Below are 22694 nucleotides of genomic sequence, written 5' to 3' on the forward strand. Positions count from 1 at the left end.
TTATTCATGTTTACTAGAACATGAAAGCCAAACACCCAACATAATTTTCAGAAAACTTGTGGACCCAGCAGCTTTTGTTTTGCTAGGGATTTCTAGACATGTGTTCTCTAGTCAGATTTCTAGGTCTGTCTATATGAAATGTCAAATCTATCACTAAGTTGTACTGATCTCTTCACCAACCCTCTAAAGAAAAAACAAAACCTCAGAAACCACAAAACTAATAAAACACATAAGCTGTTAGATAAAGGGGTATATTGAGATTCAGAATTATTCAGTGTCTCAGAGCATATACTGACAGAAGAGTTGAAAAACATCTATTCCTTTTCCCCCAGAGAAACATATTAAAGAAATTTCTTATTTGAAGCTGGTGACATTTCATAGGAAACTGTGAATAAAAAAAAACCAAAAACACCATGACAAAAACCCAACTAATTTTATTTGTGAACTATTTATTCATCGGCTTATTTTCCAATAACTATACTGAACAGAAGAAATCTGAAAAACAATAAAAATCTAATTTAATTTCAAAGTTTCTCTTTGAAAAATGTGACCAAAAATGATCCTTTTCCTTGAACAAAAAAACACAGTACTGACATAGGTAGTTTTTCAAAGTGAAAATTTACCCATAAATTGACTAGTCAGAAGCAGGGATCATAACTGCAAAGTTATTTGGAAATCAAACACAGACCTGGAATCATGGTCCATCAGTTTCTTTCCCCTCCCTCCCAGCTGCCCATCCTTACAAACTCTATCACACTTAGGAAGATTCAGAACTACATGGGCATCCACACTACTGAAAAGAAATGAATGTCAGTGCTTGTTTTAATGATATACTAATTTCTCAGAATATATTCTTCACTTTAAACAGACATTTCTGCCTCAAATTCATTCAGAATTAAAGAATTGAAGATTATTACTTGAACATTTTCACACAGCTCTTACCAAAAAAATCTTCATCTTTGGGCTGGATGTACCTTGCAGGTGCCCCTGCTGGGGGTGAGGGTGGGGGGGGTTCACCAGAAAGCTGCCTGCAACCTCAGCAGACCAATTTGCTCAGTTGGCCCAGTTTCCAGCAGCATTTTATGCCTGCCAATGTGCACCAAACTCAATTGTGAGTGTCTCAGCTCCCCCATCTCTGGAACACTTTAATTATGCAAGCACCCAGACACACCTGCAATACCCACCCCATGTTCCTACGCTGGGACAAACCCAAACCCTCCAACTGCCCATCAGAGAGAGAAGAAAGGGAGAGGGGGTGTGTGGGTTGGGGGGGATGCATGAAGACTCATCCATTGTCACCATCATTTTGACTAAATTGATGCTACAAAAGCAGCACCTTTCTTTAATAAATCTAATTTATGCCATTGTTCTGCCATGGCTTAGACAAGTTCAGCTGCACCCCAGCAAGGACGATCACTCATTTATCTTCCAAGTCTCCAAGATGTAGGGCTTTATCACAGCCACCAGGAACTACCACACTTGGCAGCTCTCGGGGATTTGCTGACTATCTCCAAGGTTCTCAATCCAAACAGTATTTCCAGCTCCAAATCCAAACAGATGGAGATGGACAAAGTGGGGAAACACTCCACCTTCCAGGCCTTCCAGCTACACTACCAGCTTCCCCTACCCAGTGGAGAGCAGCTGGCAGAAATCAGGAGGGCCAGGACACATTCCTTATGCTCACAAGGGCTCTCATTACCTACTAAAGAAAACAGAACTGAACATCTGAAGCAGATGAATTCTTCTTTCTTTCTTTTTGTGCCTTAAAAGTAGATAGAAAAGACATGGTCTATTTCTAAGGTCACCCTAAGTGTTAGTTTTCACCACAGTTGGGCCAAAAGTCACAAACTCTGCCCTTCCTGACGGTAACAACCCAAAGCACAATCAGATCACCCCAAATACAAACTTCTTCAAACACCTTCCTGGGCTGCATAGGGCAAGTTCCATGTCTGGTGCTTAGGACAATGTGTGAGTTGATCTGTGCCCCACTCCACACAAAGGAAAAAATGGCACAGAGCCAGGAAAACCTACCTGGGAGCTCTGACAATTAGAGAAAACTAAATTGGGCTTGAAAGCTTTTGGACTCCATTGGTTAACAAATGTTACAAACTAACCTAACCTGTGCTGGAGATCCCATTAATTACGTATATATGTATTAATTTCTCTTTCAATGAGCTTTATCAAGACATTCCCGTCCCAAACTACCATAAAACTGAGAGATTGCTGTACCCCTAGACAAAGAGAAAAGGCTTTGCCAGCTGAGTTGGAGGTCTCTTTAAAGGAGAGACAGTGCCATTTGATAGCTTTGCTCTGTCATGATTTGTTACAAACTCATAACCTCAAATCAAGGATCCACCAGGAACTTAGCAAACCATCTTAATTTATCACATGCACAATGAACCATTCCTAACTGGATTGCAGGGGGTTTGAGCAATCAATCTTGTTAATTGCCTTCCCTCAATTAAAAAAGATTTCTGTTATTTCAAGCAGGAATGTTTGGTTTTGTTTGTTTTTTAACTCAGAAGTAAAATGTTTTATTTACGTAAAACACCCTAAAAAACTCAATCTTCTGTTGAATAAATCCTGCATTTGTAAACACAAAAATAAAATCCATGCCCACATAATGGAACAGGATTGAGAGGTGAAAGAACTGAAGAAAAAAGACAAGGCAATGAGAATGTTTAAAACTGGGACTAAGTCTTTTAACTCATACGATTTCATGTCTAGATGGGATTTTTTATGACCCTGTCTTCATTTCCACAACTTTGTTTGGCTAGCACACACTCACCCTGCAGATGTGTAAGCAAAGGGCTCTCCACGTTGGCCCAAGAAACTGAAAAGGGCTGTAGCATGACCTGTGTTTATTTGTTATGCTGATGCTATAGTGGCTCTCAAATAGCCACTTGGACTCCTGCAAAAGACTAACTGCAATATAAACAAATCCAGATGGCTTTGTTTTGACATATGTAGAATCTTGAATCTGCCATCGGACTGATGTAAGAAATCTCTAGCTTTCCACCATCCAATTAAATAAAAATAGCCTATTTTTACTGCTCAGGCAGATGAGCACACAGCACTCACCAGGGTAATATCAGGGCATTTTAAACTCTCTCCAAAGATCTGGAAATCCTAAAGGTACAAATTTTTGTATCCCCTTTCTGGGAGTGCACCTAAGCCCTAGTGTTGAAAGACCCATAGCAATTAGGTTAATTGACATTACATCGTATTTCTCCTTCCTTCTAATCTGGCATAAAAATCATCTGGCCCCAGAAGGAGTTAATAATCCAACACTACAAAGTGCTTTGTGTCTGTAATAATATATTTCCCCAATGCATCATGGGAAGAATGTGTTTAACTGAATTATGTAAGTGGAAAGGTTCTGTGTTTTTTTTGATTTTCAGCCTTTCAAGTTCTTTCTCTTTGCTCGTGCTTGTTCATTTTAAATATTAAATGCAGGAAACAGACTAAAACAAGAAAAAAAATGAAATAGGGAAACAATAACATAAATGCATTAAATGCATTACTAACTGCCCCACTATGAACTCATCACAACATTATTAATGTCAGCTTGGAAATATGAGCTTTTTTCCCCTTTTCTGGGGGTGAGTGGGCATGTGTGGGAAGTGATGTATAGCTGTCATTGAAGCTCCTAAATTCCTAGCTGTGAAAACTTATGTAACCTACACTGAGGAGTGAAAAACCTTTGCTGAGGAGTAAAAGTCTGCCCCACTGACTACGTGTAATGCTATTTTAGGTCACTGAAAATTGTGCCCATTGGACCCTCTCTGATGACTGTAGCATTACCCAGGGCTAGAAAAGCCATTTCAGATGTGCGTGCAGCAACCACTGCCAAGGCTTTTCATGCATCTACTGCACCACGGACTTGTCTCAGTCATGTTGAGCCAACATTCCCCACCAGCCCTTCACAGAGGCTCTACCAGTCCTTGGCTTTCTGCCTGCTTGCCACAGGAGGCTTTTGCAAACATTTTCAATCCAAATCTTGTATTTGCAAAGCAAGATGGGTTGAGAAGGAGTGAAGGACACTGTTCAGCAGCAGTGGTTAATACAGTGCTAGGAATGCACAAAGCCAGCTCACCTCTCAAGGTTGATGCTGATCTGGACACCAGTTCTCACAAACCCACAGTACAGCTGCTGAAATACGTACCACCTTCTGAGAACATGATTAAGGAATGTCACTAAAATGATTCTCAGCAATACATTCTTTCATCACTGAAATTCTGCTCATTTCACCGGGACACACTTTAATCTACACTTGAATTTTGGTTTCACAGAATGACAGAATGGTTTGGGTTGGAGTGGACCTTAAAGACTACCTAGTTCCAACCCCACAACTGTGGGCAGGGACACATTCCACTACACCACGTTACTCAGAGGCCCATCCAGCCTGGTGTTGTCTTGGCATTGCTGCAAACAGAAGACAATGCATATTGCTGTAATCACAATTCCTGTGTATATTCATGCCAAATGAAAACTGGTGTCACTTGCATCTAAACCCTTGTGCCTTCCACTTCGTGATTCAGAATTGTATTTCTCCAGTCACAATCATTATGTTTTGGGTGGATGGGTTGTTAAATTAATATGCAATTTAAGAAATGATACTGTAGCAAAGCAGCTTTCGACAAAAACAATTTACACTGCAGATAACAAAGATGCTCTTGCAGTCTATTTTTAGAAAAGAAGAAATACGGCTGCAACTGCCTTTAGTGGTGAATAGTTGTATTAAAAGGCACTCAGGTAGGTTGAGGGGATGGACAGCAAACATTTTAAAAAAATGGGACAGCTTCAACTCTTCAATGTGCAGAATTGCAGACATATAGTAGGAGTTTTTCCACAAGTCTTTTATCCTCTGTTGTTCCTTGAAATAGTGTACAAGAAAATGTATCTAATATATTGCAGCAATATGACACCTTACACTGAACAGCAACTAAGACTCTTTCAGGCTACAACCTGGCACCGAAATTTCCAACATAGCAGTGTGCTCATTCCACCTATCCCACAAACTTCCTGCTTCCTGGTATCTATGATTTTACATCTGGAGTCTCAATTTCTTGTGCTTCAGTGCTCGTGTATCTTACAGTAACTCTGTTTTGTCCTTAACGACTTGCCAAGTCTGCATAATACTCAGCAATGAATATGAAAATATGAATTAGATTTAACATTATTAGGGATAGTCAGGAAATCATATTTCCTCTCACAAGTGATCTCCACTAACAGCCCAGCCTGTTCTGTACACATCCTGAGGTACCCACAGAAATTATATCCCTTAGATGCCATTGAACTACTTCTCATTCTGACACTACAATCACTCAGCTCCAGCTCATCCCACCCATGCAGCAGGAGGGCTAATTCAGCATTCCTGTGCAGTGTACTTCCAAATGAATGCCACAAAGTGACAGGTTTAGCTGTTGCATCCCAAGCCAATTTCAAGTCACTGTGATCCCACTAAAGTGAGGAAAAGCACATGAACCCCCAGTGTTGACTGAACTGAAAAAAAACCCTTTCTCACAAAAGCATCATGTTATTCTCCTATCAAATAACATTTTGTTTCCTCTTTTTTCTTAAAAAAAAAAAAAATCCAGCATGATTTTTCAGTGACACTGAGAAAAAGCATTGTATAATAGATTCTGTTAACTTTGGCATTTGCCAGTCTAAGATGCATTATCCAACCAGACAGAAGTATTTCAGAATTAGCCATTACAGCTATTAGGAGGTTAAATACTAGAAAAAAGTTCACCAGTCCACCAGTCTGTAGTTTACCATACCTGGACTGCTCTCAGGGTGGGCACAGAATCTCTGGTGATAACTGAAGTGCATGTACCAAGCTCACTGTTTGTGTGGGTACCTTGGCCTTGTCTCAAAAGGCTACACTGCTTACCCATCTTTCCCCTCCCATGCCAACAGAAATTAGCTGCATGAACCGTAAGAAATTTCTAACATTTTCCAGTTCCAAGTCCCTGGATTGAACAATAACAGGACACCAGGACTCACGAAGCCATTTATTTTTTTGCCACTTAATCCAGACAGTCCCTGGGTCCTGACTTCTCATCTGTCAAACAGGGGTAAGTAATACCTTGTCAGTCTTTTTCACCTACTTACAGCTCCTCTTAAGGACAAATCATCTCACTTGATGAATGTTCCTGGTGCATGGCAGCACCCAGCTCTGATCTTAGCTGAGTACTCGTTCTACACTTTTGTAAAAGTCCTATAAAGAAATAGCAATACAGAAATATATTATCTTTCTTGCTTGCTAGAGAACCATTATCCAGAGTCTGCCAAGCTCTTACTACTAATTGAAGGTGTCCAGAAACTTGAGATCACTCAAAAGAGCTAAAAACTGAAAAAACATGATATAATTTAATGTACAGATGGTTTTCAAGGTATACAGAAGCTGCAATGGCTAAACAGTGGATGAAGAAAATGGATAGAGGAGTTGTGAAGTCACTAAAGTTTTAGAATAGGGGCAGCTTGTGAAAGGAAATTAATGGAGAAAGGAAGGAAAGGAAGGAAAGGAAGGAGAGGAAGGAAAGGAAGGAGAGGAAGGAAAGAAAGGAAAGGAAGGAAGGAAAGGAAGGAGAGGAAGGAGAGGAAGGAGAGGAAGGAGAGGAAGGAGAGGAAGGAGAGGAAGGAGAGGAAGGAGAGGAAGGAGAGGAAGGAGAGGAAGGAGAGGAAGGAAAGGAAGGAAAGGAAGGAGAGGAAGGAAAGGAAGGAAAGGAAGGAAAGGTCTCTAAGAATCCTCTTGGGTGTTGCATAATATTTTTATGGAGGCCATTTAAGGGGGAGCCTCTCACTTATAAATTACGCAAACACACAGTGATGATCCCAAGATCCTGTCACATTAACAGCTAGAAGAATTAAACAAACCCAGCATCCAGCATATCACCTAAAAGTTACAGAATCTTCACTTATTTGAAAAGAGAGACTTCAACCATTTTTCAATGGGGTTAAATAAAATAAAATATACTGGTTTCAAAGGACATATGCTTGTTAAAACCTGGGGTAATGTTTACTTCTTTGACAAAATATATATGCTGCTTCCCTGGCTAGAAGTTGAAATTACTGACACAACCTGGAGTGTCACATTTTAGGGGATATAAGTGCAATTATTCCACCTGTTATTATTCTTCCTTGTAGCTGCTCTGTGCACTTTTGATTGAAGGCAGAATTAATAACAATTTGCATGTTAAATTCTTCATCACAGACCCAACTCTTCCTTCCCCAGCAAACAGAATTTATGTTTGTAGGGAGGCATCCTAGGAAGGATAAGAGCACCTTCCAGGATTGCATTCCCCTTGGGATCTGTCCTCTTAGATCTTGCCCATTATTCAAATGGTTTATCCAACCCAAAAGATTTCAAAGTTCATAGAGCTGGCGAGGAGAAATAATATCAATTTTACTGTTGCTTTTCATATTTCAAAATTATCACTTTGTTTTGGTGTTCTTTCTGAAAAAACTCTGATCTAGTTTTCCAGGGCCTTTTACCAGTGGTCAGACAAGGAAAAAATAAGTGTTTCTGCCTGCTGTAGAAATTTGACAGCAGCAAATATGGGGCTCTCAGCCTAGTTCTGAGCCATGGAAGGCTCAATAAAATCACACAACCAGCTTTGCTTATTCCACTCTTGGTTTAAGATACCAGCACGCTCACACACCAACACATGCACACCCATTCAATCCACCATTCTTTGTCAAAAAAATTAAGGCTGCCAAGCACATATTTAAAAAACTGGGAAGCATCAGCATTCACTTCCACAGGTCCTACCTGTGAACTCCTCCCCTCCTCTCTGGTATTATGGTCATTTATTATTTCTGCAGGACCCTGGCTTCAGCCACAAGTGGAGAATGTTTCTGGAAATCTCCAGTGCTAGGTGCAGTTCCTCAATAAAACAGGTGTTCCCTCTGACATCTTCATCCTTACGTAACTTTTGTTGTTTTTTTTTTTTTTTTGGGGGGGGGGGTCACAGTAAATGAGCAAGAGGAAAGGAAGCCAGAAAAACAGTTTAATTCATTCACAAGGCCTGGGAAAATACACTTTGACCCCACCTGCACTTCAGAGATGGAATTACTGATTATGAGCTACCAGTTTTATGGAGACAAACTAAAAAGACAATGAAGAAATTTATTCTAAAATACTGTTTACATTTCATCAAAAAATGCTGATTCATAGGGAGAGTTTCTATAGTCTGTGACAGCGAGGCAGAATAGCTGATTTCAAGGCTTTCAACCACAATTTGGAAATTTTAGGCTCAAATCCTTATTGACCCTTATGCACACCTGGAATGTGGGCATTTAAATAGAAATCTGTAAACTTGTTTTGAACTGTACCTTAAGGGATAAAGCTCTGGCTCACTTCATTTAGTGCTGGTGCCTCTATCCACTTGCTTAAAAACACTAATCCTCTTATCAAGAGATTCATCTGGAAGTGAGAGAGTGGTCTCAGTGACGGGTCACTCCTGCCTCTCCGGCAACGACTTAAGACTACTTTGCCTTAAAATATTTGGATGAGGCCACCTTGTGGAAAGGGTATGAGGAAAACCTCACAGATGAGTATGCCAGGGAGCAAGCATGACTCTGCTCATCAGCAAAAGATTCAGGCCCCAGCTGCCAGGAGCACACCTGTACACCACCCAGTGATTTTTAAATGCAGAGCCAGCATCCATTCCTGGGAATAGAGGAGGTATTTTATTCCAACTGCTACCTCTCACTATCACCAGGGTTGGTCTCTCTGATTCATAGCAACAATTTTAAATGTGGCTTTCTACCAGCTCAAAGAGAGTGGCTCAGTGCCTTAATGACACAGCAAGGGAGGCAACAGCTCTCTCTGGCACAAGGCACGTTCTTGCTCTTGCTGGTTTTTGTCTTTTAACAGGTCAAAGTCTTGTTTTCAGCCTATGCTGGGGGGGGCTGGGGTGCTGAGAGGGAGGATAAAAACCTATTTTAAATGCTGGGATCTGATTTTTTTTTTCACCAGGTAGTATATGCAGCTTAAGTAAACTGATTTTTTTCTTCAAATGCATATAATCTTTTGAAATACAGTTTTATTTGGTTTAAGACTCCAAATTAATTTATGATTTTTCCTTGTGACACAATTAGCTTTCAAAAAAAATCATTGTAACCCATAATCTCTTTTGGATGGTATGAAAATAACAAATATTTGTAAAATAAATTTTCTTGTGAAGTATACTTCACAAGAATTTCCCATCAAGAAATGAATAATTATGGGTCTAGAGCTGGTTTGAAGAACATGCAGTGAGTAAAACTTAAGATGGCATATTGAGGAGAAAAAAATATTGAATAGTTGCTCATTAATTAAAGACTATCCAGTTTCTATGCTGAAAGGAATGGAGGATGCTGTGCAAAAAATAGTTTGTGATCAGGTAATTAAAGCCCTTCCCACTGCACACACATTAGGGGGTCTAATTAAGTTTGCAATGACATTTTCTATCTTTCAGGTTTTTAACTTCATTGCTTAATAATGTTCTTTTAACATTTCTTTTTCATTTGCAATAGCTCTCTGCAATACCCAAACAAAACAGTTACACATTAAGATGTTACATATAAATGCATCTACTTTTGATCTTTCTTAAAAGAATTTCTCAGTCTTTATACCACAGACATGAAATGAAATATGTAGCACTTTCTTTCCTACCAGGAAATTCAATACCTCATTTTTTCCCCACAGACACTTTGAGCCCATAGAATATGCTGTGGGATCTCCATATTCATTTCACTCCAGCTTTGGACTTATCAGCTAAAGGGCTCTCAGTTGCACAAGAAACAAAGTTGATGACATCTGTCCCACAGATCTATAGACAGGTGGGATTACCATATAAAACAGCCTTTTACAAAATTCTCTATCATCTACAGAGCTCTCTGCTTTTCCCTATGAGCCTGGGCAAGCTGAGCAAGAACAGGGAAATCTTCAACCCTGTTTTGCTTCTTTCCTCATTCTTTTACAGAAGGAATTTAAAGCAAACACTGTAGTGTTAAGTGCAAAGTATGCAGATGCAGGCATCTTCCAGTGTGTGAAATACCACTGGCCTACCTTTGCTTCTTTATCCTAATAGAGAGGGAAGCTTTCCATACTAAACTTGAAAAGCATTCAGTCACAACCAGTTGTACCCTGAGAATCAATCAGGTGGAACTTCCTGGGCAGAAACTGATGCAGAAGAAGTTCCACCTGAAAATGAGGAAGAATTTCTCTATTGTGCAGTGACCGTGCACTGGAACAGGCTGCCCAGAGAGGGTGTGGAGGCTCCCTCACTGGATATACTCAGGAACTGTCTGGACACAATCCTGTCCCATGTGCTCTGGGATGGCCCTGCTTGAGCAGGGAGGTTGAACAGATGACCCACTGTGGTCCCTTCCAGCCTGACCCACCCTGTGGAACATAACACAGACCTCGATGCAGAGGTATCACTCAGTGTTGTGCTGATGAACCCCACCTTTCAGTAAAAATCTTTCCCTCTTTCCATGAGCTCTGCTTTTCTCCAGCAGCCAGCGGGGCCCAGACCAGGTGTTTGTTCTTCCTTAGCATCTGGGGGGCTGAGGATGCCCGGGGCCAAACTGCCCAACCACACCCTCAGTGCTGCTCAGAAATACAGAGTATTATAACTAACATCCACACCCCTTCTCCACAGCCTCCATCCCTCCCCTGGAATTAACAGAACCAACCACACAGCATAAAGTACAGGTTATGTATACATTCAAGAGAGCAATGCTTATAAATTACTTCTTCTCTGCAGTGGACAGTTTCAGCCAGCACATCATCTTATCAGTAAGATTTTTCTCCATCTAATTCTATTTGCTGTTCCTCAGTGAATATCAACAATAACTCATTTAGCTTTAATGACATTAAAAGTAGAGACTGTCCTTGAGATAGCATCTAATTTTTCTTTATGAAAGCTAACATAAATTCTATGTACGAGGTCTCTGACAGCCTGGTAATAGAGGTGTTGTTAAAGTGAGCTAAAAATACAAACCAAGATAAAAAAAAAAAAAGTATCTTTCAGAGGAATCATTAGAGAAATTGATGAGGTCTGTTTGCTTTCCTTGCAGTCTCTGAGGACATATTATGTATATAAAGCACGGAGCTAACACTAAGTCTGTCACACAAAGATACTAGTTGAACAGATCTTGACCTTTCCTTCCATCCATGCAATAAAGATAAAGGTTATTATAGGAGTTCTGCAAGAGCCCCTTATTATAATTATCTCACACTTAATATGAGAGTTAGTAAAATTGTAGCCATTTTTTTCCGCTCTAGCATCCCTGTGCAGGGGAAAAAAAAAGCAAATCAATATGGCCCCTGCAGTCCTAGATCAAAATGCAAATACTTAACCAGACTACTGTTGCCCAGGCAACTAGTTCAACTATTTCCTAACTTCCTAACTTTCTGCTTGGCTTTGTAGCCTTGCTATTTATATTTGTATGTAGTTGTGTACATGAATGCAATTATTAATAGATTTGTGAGTTTGATATGCACAGCTGAGTGTTCCCTACTGTGGGAATAACAAAATTAACAGTACATTCTGGGGATTTGGGATCTGGGATTTGGCCCCTCTAATTTTCTCCCTGCATGATCTCACAACATCTTTGTAGTCCTCCTGAGTTGCCTGCGCCTTTTTCCAAATGGCATAAACTCTCTCCTTTTTAACCTGAGTTTCACACAAAGAGAAAACGGAAGCTGAAAACAGAGAAGGTGTATCATAATAATCAAACCACAAAACTGCTTAATGCAGTGTGGTGACAACACCAGAGACATTGCCACTGCCACCTGTACTGAGGAACTGCCGGTCTACACCTGATCTGAAGAAAACAGCCCAGCCCTGGTCAAGGACATTCCTCCAGGCTGATTAAATATGGATGGAAATTTTATGTTCATATCCCAAGCAATGCAAACCTTCAATTGCTTCATAATGGAAAAAAAAAAAGTATCTGCTGAGTGGAGAGTTTTGTCAGAGTGAGAGAACACCAAAGGTGCACATTTCTCAGGAGTAGCTACTACCAGAAGGGAAAGCATAAAGGAGGCACACACCAGGCTGTGCTTAGAACGGTATCAAAGGCTATCACTGATTTTGCTCAGCACTTTTACGTGTTTGAATTACACATATAGCTCAGGAATATGAGCTCAGCATTACAGTTTGTCCTGTGTAGCATTAATTTAAAGTAGTAAGAGGAAGAAAACTCGGTGTTCATGGGACTATTTTCTTGAAATGCCTTCCTGTTCTGCTATCTCTAACTACTCTCCTTAGGCAAAAAAAATAATACATTTGTGGAATTCTTTTCTAATATATTTTGTCAAGGACATTAGCTGCATTCTTACTTTTACTGTCTGTGGGAAAAAACCAAATCATCCTATTTACATAAAATGCTGATGTGAGACAAGAGCTGGTTTCTGGAGGAAATCAAAATCTTATAGTATGCCAGCGGTGTATTTCACCATCGTAAATGTTATGCATGACTTTATAGTTTGCCACACACACATCAGCCTGCAATAAGGAAAGGGCATCTTTTAAGTTACCAGTCATGACTGCTAATAGAGAATTCTCACAGAAATCCCCACTGGAGTCTGAAAATGCAAATACAGATGCTCTGCCTGGACTGCAGAGCAAATGAGCCTTTGAGGCAGCCCCACTGCCCTGGCCCTCCATTTGTGCCCACTCCTTTCTGAAGTGCCTGTGCCCCTCCAGGCCAATGCATCCAGATTTCCAGAGGCAACAAGCATGCCATGGAAGGTGTCAGGGAGGAAGATGATGTGGCTCATGCTGATATTTGGGCTAGGAAAGGTCAGGATCTGCTTTACCATTTCTCCAAAGTCCTGCATTTAGGGTGGCTGAAAAACCTTGGGAAATCCTAGTCCACATCCCTCTTAAAAAAGAATCAAATACATCAGTTTCTTTCATCATGAAGGCCTAACCTATTTTTTAGAACACTAATGGGAGTTTCCCTCCATTCCCTTAACAAAAAGCCAAGAGAAAAGAGAATTAGGCTTTGTGCATTCATCCGGCCAAACTGTGATTAGACATGGAGTGGTACACAATGACCAAATTATTCCACATACAAACATTCAGTTGTGTTTCTGTATTTGACTTCAGCTTTCTGTAAGTCTTCACATGAGTCTTTTTTCTGTTTGTGCTCCAGTTTCTCCAAGTTTGCTTCCTGTTCCTCCGTTACTGGGTAGTGACAGTAACAGTGTACTGAGCTTTACAGTAACAACTCTTACACATCAGTTTAAAACAAAAGTATTTGTGTTACTGCAAATAATTGGATGGAAGGCCAGTATTCCTGAAAATGCAACACCATACATTCAAAAAAAATAATGATACGCTGTAAAGTGCAGATCAAAGACAGAGTAGCTAACTATCTCGAACAAAGATTTGGTGCACCACCAAGTTATCTCTGCAAAACATGACTTTCATAAATGTTATCTGGAGAAAGCTGGTAGGAAAGACCTTAGAAACAAGTTTCTAATGGGGAGTGAAAAAACTTGTACTTTCTGATTGTTGTTCTGGCTTGCTGGCTCTTGTTCTGCCAAGAGACAGCAATTTTCTCAGAGTCTGCAAACACTAGCATTTTAATAGCCCAGATGAGTAGTAACCTTTGACAGGTTTGGGCAGATAAGGTGGAATTAATGTCAAGTTCTTTCTGAAGGGATTTATTTACCCTCTGTTTTGTCATGGATACTGAAAGGTCAGATCCAGCCCTGATTGTGAGCATCATTACATATCCCTTAATGCTTCCAGGCCACTTGGATCATGAAAACTAAGAAAAAAAATTACAGCTAATATGAATATTAATTTTGAGGGTATCTGATAGCCTCAGGAAGAGGAAACATCCCTCTTGGACACCTGGCAAGAAAACATTATAAATCTAGACTTACATGAATCCAGGCTAAAATTCAAGCAAACTTTGTGAAGTCATGCTGCAGTGATCACTTACACAGAAGAATATTAATTTGAAACTTGGTGAATTAGCCACCAGTGATGCAGGAAAGTTGAAGGTCATGATTTTGGCCAAAAAGAATAGAAAAAAAAACACGCAAAAAAAAAAAAAAAAAAGGCTCACAAATAAAATATATGAAGACAGAAAGATTTTTATATTACTGGTAAATCTTACCATGTTTATTTTCTAAAGTGAGTAATAAAGAATTATTTGTAATTCTGGATTCATAATTTATTAAGAGCACTGCAGGACTGCATGTTGAAAATTGATAAAGTATATTCATCAATATAATAATGAATTTAAGTGGCAGCATGTAACTTCAGATCCTCTCAATTAAGTAGCCCTAGTATTTTGCCAGCCCAACAAATCTTTTTCTTCTCCCCTTAATTTTAAATTTAAAAAAAAAGACAAAAAGCCTTACCTACAATGCTTGCAGCCCAAAACCATAAATCTCACTGTACAACTGTATTATCTATTAAAAAAGCTAAATAAAGCTTTTTTCTCAGTTCCAAAACTTGAATAAAGTAAAACTTAACACCAAGTTACAACAAACTTCTATAGATCTTGTCAGTATCCGTGCACACAATAGGATCCTTTGGGGACTTATTCCTACCAGCCAACACTGCACTGCCCAGTGTACAACGCCCTCCTGCCTGCACATCCTACCTCCTTGGCCAGGATGTTAAGGAATTACCTTTTCCTGTCCAGCTGCCCAAGAGCCACTCTGGCAGTCACACTCTCACCACCTGAGCTGACATTCGCAGCTGCACACCCAACACTCGCAGTCAGACCAGGTTTCCCTAATGGCTCTTAAAATAATTTAATCTGGATGCAATAACTGAATAACAAAAGAACAGCTCGAGCTGGTGCCTCCGAGGACAGACTCTGAACAAAGGAACCTCTGGGCTTTTACGCCCTCACACTCTGAGGCAGGAAAGTCTGAGGTCAGCTCCTGCCCCCCAAAGCTCCACCTGCAGCTCCCACTACAGCTGCTCACTGAGATCCCTGCACTGGATGTGTTGCTGAACGAGAACACTTGTCAGTACCTTGCTGAAGGGAATTCAGAGGATGTTTCACTCCAGTACAAATGGTTTCCATAATGAGAACAGCTTAAAAAATTGGACACCACTGGTGCTAGTTCATAATAGTGACAAAGTCACCAGGTGTTCCAACTGATACCAGAGCAACTAAACCCCAAGCTGAAGAAAGCAAATTCCGACTAACCTACAGCTTATTAGAACATGAATAGTATTATTCAGTATGTACTTTCAGAGGCCTTTAAAGTTTTGCCCACTGTGTAGCAGGTCCAGAACTGCCTCCAACATTACCAGAAAATTGCAGCACACAAGGACTAATGAACCCTGGAAACAACCCTTGGGATCAAAGAGTGAAGTCCAAGGTCACCTATAACAGACACAAATCAAAGCCATACTTATGGCTTTCGTTTTGAGAACAGTAGTGGACCAGAATTTTCAGCTGCATCCTAAAGTCAAAGGAGAATGAAAGAAATCCTCTTTAGCTCTGTGATTATGTTCTCTAGCAAAATTATACAATGACTTTTAGAGAATTAAGCTCAATGAAACCAACTTTTTTTTTCCTTGGTTTTTATTCCTGAAGTCTTGAGTTCATGGTGTTTTTTACAGGAATGGTACCAAGGTATTCCCTTTGCTACTTCTCAGAGTAAGTAGTGAACTATATTTTTTGTATGCACTACATTAATGTTTAGTAGCTAAGTGCCAACAAAACCTGTGCTATAAAAGTTAATAAAAACACTACAACAAATAGTATGTAAGGAAATTACATCCAGCAAAGCTGCAAGAAAGACTAAATAATATAAGCAGCAAAACTACACTGAAAAAAAAAAAATTAGAAAAAAAAGGTACAAGAAAGAGGGAGGTATTCTATAGAAGGAACTCCACCAGTCTCTGTAAGCAGGGAAGATGACTCACTGATCTAAATAAACACTGAAATGTGCTGATCTCCACGTAAAGCGAACACCTTCATCGGCATAACCTTCACTGTGCCCCACAACAGCACCTAATTTAACACTTGCAAATTTTCTAGCTTTCTTTGTCATATATAGTTTAGCTTTTTACTGAATGAGCAACCGCAGGAGTACAGTACCTTGCCTCAAAGTATTCTGCTCATCCCTCTTTAAAAAAAAAAAAATCAATATTTTATAAATATGGTTTTAATAGATTTATTATTACCTTCCTGTTCTACCTGCTATTTCACCCATATGCAAGTTGAGGGAATTTTTTGCTAGCTCAAGTGTTTTGCCCAGTGTCACTGACCATCTCACACCTCAGCATGCAACCACGGCCCAAGAAATCTGTGTCTGCAGCAGATTTTTAAAGAAAAGGTCATGTCTACAACACTGAGTTAGCCCCCAAATGCACACTGATTAAGCAACCTTTGCTCCTCTCTTGCCCCTGAGTGTCAGCCCTGCTAATGAGTAAATTCCAGCCACTAAGCTCTCACACCTAATATGTTCTTTTCCTTTTTCTGGGAAGTGCAAGGCAAGGAGTGACAGCTCATATTTGAGATAAAAACCAACAACCAAACAAAAGAAATGCCTTTTCTTCCCTTATACTTCCAAAATGCTCTGATTTAACACCCACAAAGGAGGTACCTCTGAAGCCCCACAGAGGAAAAGGCCAAGTGCCAGGTCTGGGTGCCAGGTCAACTTGAACAAAGTAACTCCAAAGTTTTGGAATGAGCTCTGGAATCCAAGACGTTGAAGGACACAGCTGCAGCTCCCTCAGTGTGCAGAGACTGACAGAGGCAACCATTTATGCCACTTAGAGAAACGTAGATGCATTTGCTCAGACAACAACTGACTGAGAGGGTTTAACAAGCAGGATAATAGCTCAGGGTGTCATTTTGATCTGAATACATAATTAAAGGAGATCAAGAAAAGGCTCAGGTTTAGAAGTGGCCTTGAATACCTGCAGCCTAATTAGGATTGATTTTGCCAATCATTGCTCAGAACATGACTCTTCTGTTTGCACTTGTTTCCAGTAAAACATGTCAGCTGCCTAGAAATCAGCATAGCTTCCACAGGCACTACCCACCTAGAAAATGGTGTGGGTTCAAACCTGGCCTATGATGCTTAGATACAAATCCTATGGGCTGCTATCTTTTAGCTTTAGATTACTCACGACAAGTGCAATCAATAAGGCTTGTTAGCCTGAGGCTCAGAAGGGCTGCAGCTGTTTTTTCATCTTAGCCTGTATGTGTAATATGATAGGGCAGTGAGGGGGCACAGATGAAGTGGCTTGTTATTTATGACAATATCAATCAATGCACTCTATTGCTAAATGAATTAAGTAGCACTGCAATAACTGGCTTTTCTGCTGCAACTTTGGTTTTTAAAAATTGCACAGAAGAGTGATATTGATCTGCCTAAGTCTACTGCCATTTTATTTCAGTTCCTTTGCAGTGGAACAGAGTCCCTTCTACCACTGCCCAAAAATTTATGTAACCATAAAACTACATTCATCTAAAGACTCACAAAAGGATTTGAGCAGATTTAAGCCTTTGAAATTTAAAGCTGTGATTCTAAACCTCTCAGGAAAACATCTGGTTCACACAGAAGATTGGACTCTGACCATTGGACACAAAGGTTCCCCAATTTCCTGCAGCCCTGTTTCTCTGGATACCAGTCAGATATTTTGCTGCTGCTTCTGCTAATGTACCTCCTCGGAGGTGGACCTGCTAAACAGGCAGTGGTCTCCAATGCTAGCAGTGCCCTTGATGTCATTATAAATGGAAGTGTCTGGAAAAGAATAAAAGAGAACAAGAAAAAGGCACCTTGGGAATGAAACACCTGTGCTCATTTGGAAGTGAGGGACGCAGGTTCAGGTCTGCATCACATCTGAAGGAAGCCTCACCATGGAGCCATCATTTCTTTCATTGTTTGCCACTAAGAGAAGAGTAATTTCATTCTGGCTCACTGGGCCAGAAGATCAGAAAACCACAGGGAACCTGAATGTGTCTCTGGGCCACAGACATTCACCTTCTCATGGGAAAACCTCAGGAAATGAAGCATTTGGTGTTGATCAGCTGTGCTTTCACCCCCAAAGGAGGTTCAAGGCATACCATGGCCTAGAAGAATGACCCAAGGTAGCAGGAAGTAGATGGCTGCACACAGATGAAAAAACTGTGATTTGGGCCATATACATGCTGCAATTTCAGCTTGTAACCAGCTATTAAGAACGTGGAAGAAGTTCAGTCTATTTGCCAAATCTCAATTACAGTGAAGCCATTTATATAACCATGTGCTTGAATGCTAGCAGGTATAATTGGGCCAGGAAGGTAGTGATTAACATGTGATAAAGAAAGACGTCTAATTGCATGATTTAACACAAATTGATAACAGACAGGCCATGGCTCACTGTCTGTGGCTGCTAGACATGTAGGACTGCCTGCACTGCTCCTTCATCTGTGACATTTTGTTTATCACTCTGCCTGCTGCTGCCCAGACAAATAAACCCTCTGGGACCATTTGATGCTGTATTAGGTTTTGTGCCTGAATGCATAAGGGTCCCTAGAAGGCAGCAAGAGGATTCTAGTTACTTTGTAATGTTACAGACAAACAGCATAAAAACTGATGTTCCACTTAATATGGAATTCTGTGGTAATACCCAGGAATTTGGCTGTGTACCTGGACATCCTTCAGTTACTCTTTAGCATGCCTCTTTCTTTTTACCTCAAAGCCAGTGGCATTTTTAGTTTTGGTAGGGTCTGTTTTGTGGAGGGTAGAGGGCTTGGGACAAAGTATTTTCTGGCTCCAGAACTATCAAAACCACAGTCTAGAATAAAATGGCTTCATAAGTAACAAGGGCTTTGGAGGCCATGAAATCAGATTATTTCCTTGAATGACAATATTAGGAGGGAGACAACCAGGGAAAGGCTTTAGTGGGCATGAAAGCAAACACAAAACCTGGATCCCTCTAATTCAATCTAATCTGACCACTGAACATCCAGCAGATTAAATGCAGATAAAATGCACAAAAGGTGTGTTTTGAAGTGTGAATCAGTTTATTTTTGATACCCACTGAGAGCATCTCCAAGGAGGACACATAGATGGCTTCTGTGAGAGGGTTTATTTTGTTGTTGTTTTTTTATTTGTTGCTTTTTTTAAACCTGGAAGAATTAACAACCACTGCAATCAATAATAAGGATTCTGTTAGTGTAGATCTGACTTTGATTTGGTGTATGAAGCTAAAGGAAATTTGCTTCCTTCCACTTCCCTTTTACAACCAACTGTATGAAATAAAAGTCTGGACTAATTCCAAGGGACTAAACCAATTATGACAAATAGCTAAATTTGTGAATATGTAGAATCAACTGATCACTGCATAATTACTTATACTCCCAAGGCTATGGTAAAAACGTGGCAGCAGAATCATTGTTATTTTTGTCACAGTTAATTATAAACCATCATCGTTGCATTCTTGCAGATATGGCTGGATGAATGCCACCTAAAACTCTGCCTTCCCTCTGTATCTCAGATTTGCTTCTCCACTGTCCTGTGATTTTAATTTATTTTTACACACACACACACAACTGCTCTGCATGTTTGCCAATAACTCTTCAAACCTGCCTTAAATATCTGTGAGTCTTTAATTTCATAAGAATATTCCTTGCAGATCACCATTTCTGTTAACCTTTATAGTGATGTATGCATAACCACATGCACATATTTCTCGGGCTGGAATAGCACACATATTTTACAGGACTATAACCAAATAATGTCCATGGACATAAACCAGTGTCCATAAACATCGATACCGTTATAAGCCTTCAAATATTAAGGCTAAGCACTAAAAGCTGACCTCCAGCTCGGCAGAGGGAAAAGAAGAAGCAAAGTTAGATGAAGGATAGTGTGAAGTCAAGGCCTTCCTTCATGGCAATGTGGTGCTGCTGCATTTTGTTTAAAAGTCAGACTGCAGATATGCATTTGCTTCTAATGACTCTGGCCATCCACAAAATGTAGGCAAGAAGAAAGCCCCTCAAGATGAACAAATTGGCAGATAAACAGTTTTCCAGGGAAAAGAAAAAAAAAAAAAGGAGAAAAGACAAGCTTCAGCGCAAATAAGAAAACTAAGTAACTTTCAAGTTCAGCAAGTATGTAATTGCAAAGCCCCTACTCTACGATACCTTATGTTGAGCACCTAATTGCAGGTGTGGGATGAAATCCTGACACCACTGGAAGTTTTATTAGAGTTATGTGGAATCAACATTTCAGATTTCCTCATTTCTGAACTGCTGTGCTTCATGGCTCATTCTGCAAATGTAAATGCATGAGTTAAGTGCCCACATGTTTGCCAGATCACGGGCTAAAATCTTCATTCAGATGAGTACTTGTACCTGAATAACCTCACAGATTTTAGAAAGCACTGTTCAAAGTCAGTTACTATTTGCTTTAAGTAGAGGTAACAGGAAGTGTCCCACTAAAAAGGAGGTATTAAGAAATTCCAAAACCTCTCTAACTGTCTTTAGATCCTTCTCCACTCGATAATTTCCACTGAGAAATTAAACATACCTCTGAATTCTAGAAATAAAGGCTATCTAGGTTAATCTCTGCTATCCTGCTCTCTATAATATACACCACTCCAGTTGGAGAAGCAACCAAAACAAAAGCAGTCTATTGTGGCCCAGTCTAGTGGGAGAGAAGAGTAGTTAAGGGAAAAGGTAAAATGAGAGAAGAAAAAAAGAAAAAAAGAGGGGAAACAGTAGGAAGAGATATGGCATGAAGATGCCTTTTTAATTCCTGCAGTACTCAAAACTCCCCTTCTCCTAAGAGGAAATTCAGCCAACACATCCAGAAGCTACTAGACATGACTGCTGTGGCCATCAGCTTCCAAAGAGTCAGTTTCTTAAAGGGTGACTATCTTTCCCTTTCTTTGTGCATATTTTCATGAGTCCCACGAGTTCTGCAGAAAGCAGAGCACATCAGAATGTTTTCTCCTTACTATAGTACGTATATTTGAGATTTGCTGCCAACAAGGAGTTGCTACCTGTAAATGTGTCAGTCATGAACTGCTTGACTGTGATTCAAATCACAACTACTTGAGATTTTTTTAAATCCTTCTACAGGGACAGCCTGGGCTTTGGCTGACTGAACTTTGTTATGGTTTGTTGGGTGTAATTTGCTAATACTAAGTGCTCTCTACAGAAATCAGCTGCACACTTCAGCTGTCTGCACTGATGTAGTAAGAAACTTGGGTTCTAACTCTGGGATCTAACTCTGCTTAGACATTACAGAACTGTTCTCAACACTAAAACCAAGAGTTCTGATCTCCCTTCCAGAGGAACCAAAACCAAGAAAGGGCTGCACATTTCAGTGCACTAGCCTCAAACCTTCTTCAGTATAAATCATTCATGGCTTTGGTAGTGTGCTTGTGAATTTGTAACAAGAAGTAAGCAGAAGCTAGAAAGTGTAAAGATATTAGAGAGAGCTTATAAAGGATCACATATTGGATGCCCATAAAAGCCTGACTACATACATCTGGAACACAAAAGCAAGGAAAACTACCCATTGTAAAGATGGATAATGAACAAAGTGACAGATGCTTGAACAATGATTCCATTGCAAACAGTGTAGAAGCCATGACGTGGAAATCTTTGTTAAATTTCTAAAGATAGTTTTTTCCAGAGACTGCTTTATGGGAACAATACTGACGTGTGCCCTCTTCCTTGGAGACAAAGTCTTTTCCCTGAAGTACTGTGTGATGCAAGAAGGCAGCATCTGTAAGGTATCCTTCAAGAGGATGATTCTTGGTATCTGCTCTCCTGACTAAAATCTATCTCTATTAATTTACTGAGTAATAGATCACAGAAGGCTTCTCAGGAGACATGTTTTCAGTATTTTTCCTTTCCTTATCCTATTTAACTTTTTTTAACTGAAGTCCAAATGAGAAAGCATCTGCTGAGCATATGGAATTTGCAAGTATTGCCATTAATGTATACTGCTAACATTAACATTTTTTCCACCAGGCACACACATATTCTGACTGGCATACAAACACTCTTGGTCTGAAGGACTTGGCAAGGAGAGATGAGTAACTGTGGACCAGCCCTATAGTGCAGGATGAGCATCTACACCCAGAGGAAAACAGAGGTTCAGGTCCGACACAGAGGAGGTAAAACATGCTTTAGATGTTTAGAAAGTTTTCTGTGTCAGCAAACTTGTAACAGAAATACAAAACCTGGATCCAGAACACAGACTGCAGTTTTCTTTTGATGCTACAAGTAAACTGCCCTGCAATCTTAAGAATCTCAGTTTTCCCCCAAAGCACCCAGAGAAAAGATTTGAAAGCATCAGCCAAAATTGGCTATCATGCCAGTGCCAAAAGGGCCTGCACCTCTTGGATTCACAGGGATTTATGGAAGGAGATTGAACAGAATTGCTACTCATTGCCAGAATTGCTTTAGTCTTTAAAACAGTTCCCAAGGGAAAGATGTAAAGTTCTTTTGGATCAGCTTTCCTAAATTAACTAGGACAAGTTTGGAGGCTTTCTTGATTTTCTATCAAGACAAAGACTCTCCTGAGGCAACCATGACATGGATTTTAAACTGGTAGGTCTAATTTCCAAATGGAAGTTATTGTAAATAATTGTTTTTGTGAGCTGAACCTAAACTTGAAAATAAAAAATAAATACTTCAAGGCAACGTCTTTCCATACAAATTCTGTGAAGTCTAGCAAACCTCAGCTCAAGACAGCAAGA

The 22694-nt window shown here is 40.0% G+C and overlaps 1 protein-coding gene across 3 annotated transcripts in view; it reads right to left on the minus strand.

The window, feature by feature from the left end:
• CNTNAP5 (contactin associated protein family member 5) overlaps positions 1-22694 on the minus strand; it is a 272841-nt gene that overhangs the window by 163896 nt on the left and 86251 nt on the right. Inside the window, exon 1 of one of the 3 annotated variants that reach the window (XM_069020988.1) lies at positions 17034-17061. The exons of 1 other annotated variant lie outside the window; for it this stretch is intronic. The gene's annotated coding sequence lies outside the window, so the exon portion shown is untranslated. Of the gene's footprint in view, positions 1-16591; positions 16819-17033; positions 17062-22694 lie in introns of those variants that run through there. One more of the 3 variants, XM_069020987.1, reaches the window with a different exon arrangement.

This window comes from Aphelocoma coerulescens, chromosome 7 (genome assembly GCF_041296385.1).
Source record: "Aphelocoma coerulescens isolate FSJ_1873_10779 chromosome 7, UR_Acoe_1.0, whole genome shotgun sequence".
Lineage (NCBI taxonomy): Eukaryota > Metazoa > Chordata > Aves > Passeriformes > Corvidae > Aphelocoma > Aphelocoma coerulescens.